Source organism: Mya arenaria, chromosome 9 (assembly GCF_026914265.1).
Source record: "Mya arenaria isolate MELC-2E11 chromosome 9, ASM2691426v1".
Classification (NCBI taxonomy): Eukaryota; Metazoa; Mollusca; class Bivalvia; order Myida; family Myidae; genus Mya; species Mya arenaria.
In genome coordinates, this window is record NC_069130.1 from 48011120 (window position 1) to 48019367 (window position 8248).

The following is an 8248-nucleotide window of genomic DNA, read 5'->3' on the forward strand; positions in this document are numbered from 1 at the left end:
AATAATGCATTAAGATTAATAATTAAACATCATTCTTTATTGTGCGCCATAAGTTCATGTAGTTCTCGGAGCCTACATGAAACCTTATCATATCACCATATATCGCTTGTCGGAATTTCTCGAATTCGAGTCGTCTGCAGAATTTTCGACTGGCTTAAATTTTCAGAAACCGTAAGTTCGAAATATTGATGTTAGTTCAAACCGTACATATATAAATACAACACAATAATCAATATATAACAACAGTAACAAGTCAGAGTCATATATTTGCGATAGCAACTAGGTGTACGTATTCGTTTTATCTTAGGCCACAAACTATCTCGTTCCAAAGGCTTAGTTTTCTCCCACCTCAGATAAGTAGATATAAATATTTGGCCATGCTGGAAATTATTTTTTCCCACCTCAGATTATAAAGTAAATACAAAAATGGCAATGCTGGTAATTCGTAGCTTGCCCTAGGGCAAAAATAAAAAAGAACCCATATGGAACTCCTTTTTTTAAATCACACAATAACCTCCCTTGTTGAGGTACGTCGTCTGTAGCCTAATGGAAACCTTGTCTTGTGGCAATATTTAAAATCCAAATTAATTATTTATCGCTTCAAATGGCACCATTAATAATTTTTTACGCTCCATTCAAGACATAATGCTGCACACTCTTCTCATATCTATTTAAAGAACGGTTTAGCTATTTACATAATCTGAATCACTGCACGCATGTCCATGACAACCACGAATTATGACATATCTATACGCACATTATTCTCACTACGCACAACCAAGTTCTAGCAGAAAACATTCATTTTTACGTTATTTCGTTTAACTGAGGCGGGAGAAAAAGCATCTTTAATAACGGCTCCTGTAAGATTGTTTCATCCCAACTCTAGCGCAGGGTGTTCTGCGGAAACTCAGTAAACCTCGTTTCCGCAAAACACCCTACGCTCAGGTTGGTCTTACACTCTCGGTCATGGAAGATCCTTAAAATCTTGAGACAAATGCTTATTTATGTCGTAACCACGGAAAGATATAATTTAGTCGTGGGAATGAGATAAGTACACGTGGTCACGAGATAAAGGAACCCACACCTCTATGCCACCGTACATACCGGCCACATGCGAATATTTTTCATACTATAAAACACAACATTCACAATACAAATGTGGACATCTAGTCCTGGAAGAACTTCAAGTAGATTAGTGGTTTACATTATGTTTTTTTTCACTTCTTATTAAGATCCACTAGCAAACGGATAAGAGACAGACAATGACTCTCTAGACCTTTTGGTATCGATACTTGCAAATACAACACACTCGCCATGTAATGACAAATACTTACAAAGCAACACTTTTCGGTATTGTAATGTCACTGGGGTCAAAAGTGGTCCCACCCCACGGGTCTGAAGTTTTTCTAAATGCCTATATAGTAAAATCTTTGAAAACATTCTTTTCTTAAACCGCAAAACACAGGAGCTTATTTCGATAATTGATTGTAGTCGTCACTTCGAAAATCTTCAATTCATAGCCACGTCATAGATGGCATTAAATTATATATTCCTTTCTGCTGTGTTTTCATCTTAAATCACGATTGAAATTCATTGCGCACTTAAATTTTGCAAAATAATAAAAAAATGACACAATAATTCCACTTCACGACTAAGATCTTGAATAAAACAGACCCGTGCACCATTTTATACAACATAATTATATTTACACTGATAGAAAACATACCATAAGTATCGATGCATACATTAATCTATTCTCTATCATATATTAACTAGAGTTTGTAAGACGCTGACTGAATGAGTCATGTTTGCAATTTTCAATGAGGAAGTGTCTATGGAAAACATTTTGGCAATATAAGAACAATGATTTCCCAATGAAAATAACAATTCTCATTCACCGTCAACTAAAACGACATATAAATATATGAATAATATAACGTTTAAAAAGAGAATTTAAAAAGTTATTGACTGTGTTTTTATTTTGGCTTGTCGCCGGTCGTATGAGTTCGCATAGTTAGAAATATTCACTGCCTATGACAACGATTAATAAACTCGTTGTGCTGTAAATAAGTATAGTGGAATATACGGGCATATTGTGGCTAATAGATTTTGTATTTGCTAAAAAATAAAGTTATTAATTACGAAATTAATTGACTGATTTCATTTAAATTCATTGGTAAAATAAAAAAGTTCAAAGCTTTAAGCCACATGATGTAAAATATACAACAAGAAATATAAGTGCCAAACACGAAATAAGTAGACTAAATTTAAATTATACTGATATCAAAAGAAAAGTCAATGCTTAATTCACTAAAAGAAGTATACATGATGAAAATCTATCCCGAAATAATAACTAGGCGGAGTTGACCTGACAACACTGATTGTTTTTAGTGATAACGCAAGGTATTAGTCGTGATAAAAATAATCGTTTCCGTGGGATGGAGTTACTACGACTGACAAATATGTGAAAAATATTCTACGAACTAATCAATAATAGGATGATTCCGTCATAGTTCGGATATTTCCGGAAATGAAAAATAACAATGCGAATTCAATAAATTCAATAAAACCAATTTAGCCGCGTCTTTGATGCTTAGCTTCTACATTGTACATTTGTCTTGTCATTGTCGTAGAATAGTTATCAGAAAATATCACTAAGAATAACACGAAATAAAACACGAAATGAAAAACACATTTTTTGTTTAAATAGTAATAGACTCATAAATACTTACAGCTTTCTAATGACCTCCTGTTCGTCCTTATCGAGAGTTTCATGTAATGATTCAGATATCCGTTACTTCACTTAACGCATGAATACAGGATACTTATAATTCTCCGCGTAACAAATAACAGTGATATTTAAAAGTATATAAAGGAAATAAATACAAATAGAAAAACAACATACTTTGCTGATTTACACTGGCACCAAATATCTTTATTGACTTTATATTTAACATGTTCATGAAATCTAGTATTGAGAACAAATTGTTTACATGGGACTACTTTTCTGATTAATTGGGATGATTCAGCAGTCTCATCAACCGGCATTGTCGCTAGGCCAAATGAAGAAAATTATGCTTGTTCGTGATGTTTGGTCAATTTAATGGACATTGGTTAACACTTAAAGCTACGAGGTTTGTAGAGCTCAAACCCGGATATGGTGGCCGGCGCCCCGTAAATTCCATATCACCAATTAACCCCGTAACGTATTAATCACATCGACAACCTCTTTATATTGATCAAAACGCCAACGTCTCGGTTTGCGATATAAACGTTATAAATTGTTCGGTATAATGATTAAAGGAATTAATCACCAATGCTATATACATTAAAAATTCCTGATGCTAGTCAGTTTTTACAGTCGACCAACATACAAAACTCAACCATTTGTTTCCATCATCATGAATACCCTTTATTGGCATTCAGAACAAAACGTATCCCGCATACTTCGTGCAATTATAGAAAACCTCCGGCCATAAAGAATAACTCAAGGCGACAATAATACCATTATTGAATGGACAGACATTCTGATAAGGCCACAACATGAAATCATGTGTGCAATTAACTCGTGATGAAAGGCTTATGAAACAGTTCCAGAAGTAGTTGACCACAAGTACGAGAGTTTTATGATAGATTAGCATGTATGGACCCACCCGTACGAAATAAAGGGGCGGATTGAGAGGGCTGAATTGAGGCGGAGTTGGCACGGAATCAGTAAATTCTGCCTGATGTATGGACGGAATTATTATTCTGCCCAAAAACTATACATCTTTGTGGAAGATTCAGGGCTTAACATTATTTAAAATTTCCAGGTGTGAACAAATAACGGGCGCATTTTAATACTTAAACATATATGTGACTCGGAATTTCGTACTTCTGTTTTTATTATGCAACCTTTTGGGCGGATTATTCTACTTAAACATTTCAGTGAAGCGAAAATTTGTACTTAGCCTTAAATTTTGAACCAAACAATTCAAAATGATTAAAAGTCATGCGAAATTATTGAATGTAAATATCTTCTATGTTATTATCTGAACACCAAATACTCCGTATGCTATAAAAGATGCATCAAAAAAATATAAAAATATTAAGGGAAGTTTAAAGCATAAAACATGATCCCATGAGATATATTTACACTCAGTTTCTATGAACTTTGAAATCCACTTGAAATGTCACTTGACAGTTATTGTTATATTATTACATCAATTACTTATAAGTGATAAAACTTAACTTCGCCCAGATGACTATTAATGATTAACTTCCACTCGATTTGAGACCATCATGTACAATTTAGCCACCAATACCATTACTTACGTGAATACTACAGAAACAAGCTCAGTAGCAAAAAGTTTAAACTTAATTTTCTGTCAAAAAACGCAAATGGATCTATGGCAAAGCGGGCAGTACACATACAGACAGACTGTTCACGACTTTAAATTCTGCTAAGCGAAGACCTCACATTTTCGCCTGAAGATCCAATTAAATACATAATTGACAAAATGAAATTTCAAAAACGAACCTTATAAGACGAACCTACGGCGGCATTTTAAGCTGTACAACACTAACAGGTTAACTAGTTATTGTTTGCGAATTCCACTTAATAAGTAACATACTAGCTGGTTAACGTAATAAGATTCGTGTCACCACTTAGCTATAAATACATTCCAGATTCAGGCGCTAACAGGTTAACTAGTCATGGTTTGCGAATTCCACTTAAGAAGTAACATAAAAACTGGTTAACGTAATAAGATTCGTGTGACCACTTACTTAGTGAAATTCGCAAATCATAAGTAGATAACCAGTTGTATAAATGTATTTATAGATAAGTTTGTGTTTGAACTTATAACTAAACTGCCTATTGAATAAGCTGACATTGGCGACATACAAATTATACGTGTTTGCTTTTAGTGCATGAATTGAAACAGGTTAAAAATAATTTTTCCATGACATAGAAACATATATGAATTAAATAAAGTAAAAACAAAATTCTGGAAAATAACGGGTTTAAGAAAGAAAATACATTTTATAGTCAACACTCGTCCGACGACAGTCACGAACCTTACAAAATGTCACCATCTATGCAGGGGGTCCTACGTATATTGTGATTTCCGAATTTTAAGTGAGGGAAATGTGTGATGCGGAATAAAATGGCGGTGTTCGAAGAGATTTTGGTGTTTTGGGAGTATATTTTCACCTGGTAAGTAAGTTTTATCATTTTTCTCGCAATATAGATACGCCTACCCGGAAGCCACACGTGTAAGCTTCTATTTATTTTTTAACATATGTTTCTAGAGGCATTAACAAAAATATTTGAATGTATAAGCTGAACGATTGCTTGTTTATAAAGTGAAAATAGAAACATGCCTGACTTGAAACTGTTAGTTTTAGTCAATGTGCACCATTCCTGTACCTATTATAGCTATTTTTCATTGATTTTACGCATATGTTTTTTTCTTTCTGAAGGTAAGTGCACTAACATGGGCAAAATACAGCCGATTTTGCTATGTTTAAACACCTTGCGTCCAGCCAAAATGCGGGGTGAGTATGGTCAACTTTGAACGTGTGCCACAGCCTTTAACGAGTTTTCCCCCAGCGGTATGATATACTGGGTGAAAGCCAGTGACTAGTAGAGCATCTGGATATAAGCACATTAGAAATCAGATGATATACGAGTCCAGCAGTACGGGGCGAAAAGGGCCCAAGGAGCCAAAATGCGGGGTGAGTATGGTCAACTTTGAACGTGTGTCACAGCCTTTAACGAGTTTTCCCCCAGCAGTATGATATACTGGGTGAAAGCCAGTGACTAGTAGAGCATGTGGATATAAGCACATTAGGAATCAGATGATATACGAGTCCAGCAGTACGGGGCGAAAAGGGCCCCAGGAGCCAAAATGCGGGGTGAGTATGGTCAACTTTGAACGTGTGCCACAGCCTTTAACGAGTTTTCCCCCAGCAGTATGATATACTGGGTGAAAGCCAGTGACTAGTAGAGCATCTGGATATAAGCACATTAGGAATCAGATGATATACAAGTCCAGCAGTACGGGGCGAAAAGGGCCCCAGGAGCCAAAATGCGGGGTGAGTATGGTCAACTTTGAACGTGTGCCACAGCCTTTAACGAGTTTTACCCCAGCAGTATGATATACTGGGTGAAAGCCAGTGACTAGTAGAGCATCTGGATATAAGCACATTAGGAATCAGATGATATACGAGTCCAGCAGTACGGGGCGAAAAGGGCCCCAGGAGCCAAAATGCGGGGTGAGTATGGTCAACTTTGAACGTGTGCCACAGCCTTTAACGAGTTTTCCCCCAGCAGTATGATATACTGGGTGAAAGCCAGTGACTAGTAGAGCATCTGGATATAAGCACATTAGGAATCAGATGATATACGAGTCCAGCAGTACGGGGCGAAAAGGGCCCCAGGAGCCAAAATGCGGGGTGAGTATGGTCAACTTTGAACGTGTGCCACAGCCTTTAACGAGTTTTCCCCCAGCAGTATGATATACTGGGTGAAAGCCAGTGACTAGTAGAGCATCTGGATATAAGCACATTAGGAATCAGATGATATACAAGTCCAGCAGTACGGGGCGAAAAGGGCCCCAGGAGCCAAAATGCGGGGTGAGTATGGTCAACTTTGAACGTGTGCCACAGCCTTTAACGAGTTTTACCCCAGCAGTATGATATACTGGGTGAAAGCCAGTGACTAGTAGAGCATCTGGATATAAGCACATTAGGAATCAGATGATATACGAGTCCAGCAGTACGGGGCGAAAAGGGCCCCAGGAGCCAAAATGCGGGGTGAGTATGGTCAACTTTGAACGTGTGCCACAGCCTTTAACGAGTTTTCCCCCAGCAGTATGATATACTGGGTGAAAGCCAGTGACTAGTAGAGCATCTGGATATAAGCACATTAGGAATCAGATGATATACGAGTCCAGCAGTACGGGGCGAAAAGGGCCCCAGGAGCCAAAATGCGGGGTGAGTATGGTCAACTTTGAACGTGTGTCACAGCCTTTACAGCACAGTTTCGGATAAAAAATAAACAATAAATGAACTAAATAATAAAGTAGATTAATTGTACCTGTTCAACAAAAACAATGCCTTGATAAAATTTAGAGTGAGAATATACCAAAATTTATTTGAAAGGTCTTATTTCTAGAAAATTGGGATCCCCGATTCGCATCTGACGATGAAATCAAACTATTGACTACTTCGGAACATCCGTTTCAACGAAGTATACAAGGGTTAACATTTGGGATGTTGTAAGAGTATATCGGAGATTGGTCTATCCGAGATTAAACAGGGGTTTATGAATGGTGTTTTCGTTAAGTAGTGTTGAGTATCCTATATGTTAACTCATATTTAAAGTGACGTAACCTTTATGTTTAGGTCTATAAACGTATGTGACAGATATGTAAATTTTTGAATAAACTATATTAAATAAGAAATAAAATGCGTTTTGTAAAGTTATGAATGTGCTAGTATCATATCCTTGATGCGTTATTAAAGACTCTTTCATAATTAAGCATACTTCTAATATAAAAATATGTATGCATCACAAATCAGCATTGTAATCCGGGATATGGGTTGAGAAACGCTAAACATCATTATCTATTCGGGATATTTAGCGTTTGTCAGATATGTATTGGTGTGTGCCTACATCGTGTCTCTTATTGTACATCAATAAACAATAAATTTGTCCAGATATGTTAAAATCTAAATTGTTTAGTTCTCATACCAGTATGTTATTTAAATTCAAATGTACTTTTTAAGTTGAAACGCCCCAATAGGAAGCCATGTTTTTAAAATGGGCAATCAGAAATTTAAGCCATTTATTTACTTGTGAATTAAAAAGTACTAGCTAAATGCATTTGTGCGAAAACTTTTTTTTATCTTATGTTACAATGACCTTGACCTTGACCACAAACCCTCAAAAGCAAACTTAAACTACCAATACCAAAATTTCATCACAATCCATTTAGCTTCACCTTATTAATTAGGCGGACATAGTGTGTTTTTTTTTAATTTTTATTAACAGTGTCCTTCACATTGATACCCCCCCCCCATCCCCTCAAAAGAAGTCCCAAGGGAGCTCTTAACATTCAACATTCATCCCTTCCAATGAATGCTAGCATAAGTTTTCGGCTTAAACCAAACGGTTTATCATTGAAAATCTGATAACGTTGTATTTGGGCGTTACTTGTTAACTTTAAATAATGTGTATGTTGCTATTTAACTGCAGTTAGAT

At 36.2% G+C, this 8248-nt stretch overlaps 1 protein-coding gene across 2 annotated transcripts in view; it reads right to left on the reverse strand.

The window, feature by feature from the left end:
- The window catches only part of LOC128203554 (uncharacterized), a 40000-nt gene extending 35465 nt beyond the window's left edge, over window positions 1-4535 (reverse strand). The window contains exon 1 of one of the 2 annotated variants that reach the window (XM_052905014.1): window positions 4520-4535. The gene's annotated coding sequence lies outside the window, so the exon portion shown is untranslated. Of the gene's footprint in view, window positions 1-2732; window positions 2788-4519 lie in introns of those variants that run through there. The other variant, XM_052905012.1, reaches the window with a different exon arrangement.
- Window positions 4536-8248: the final 3713 nt, after the last annotated feature.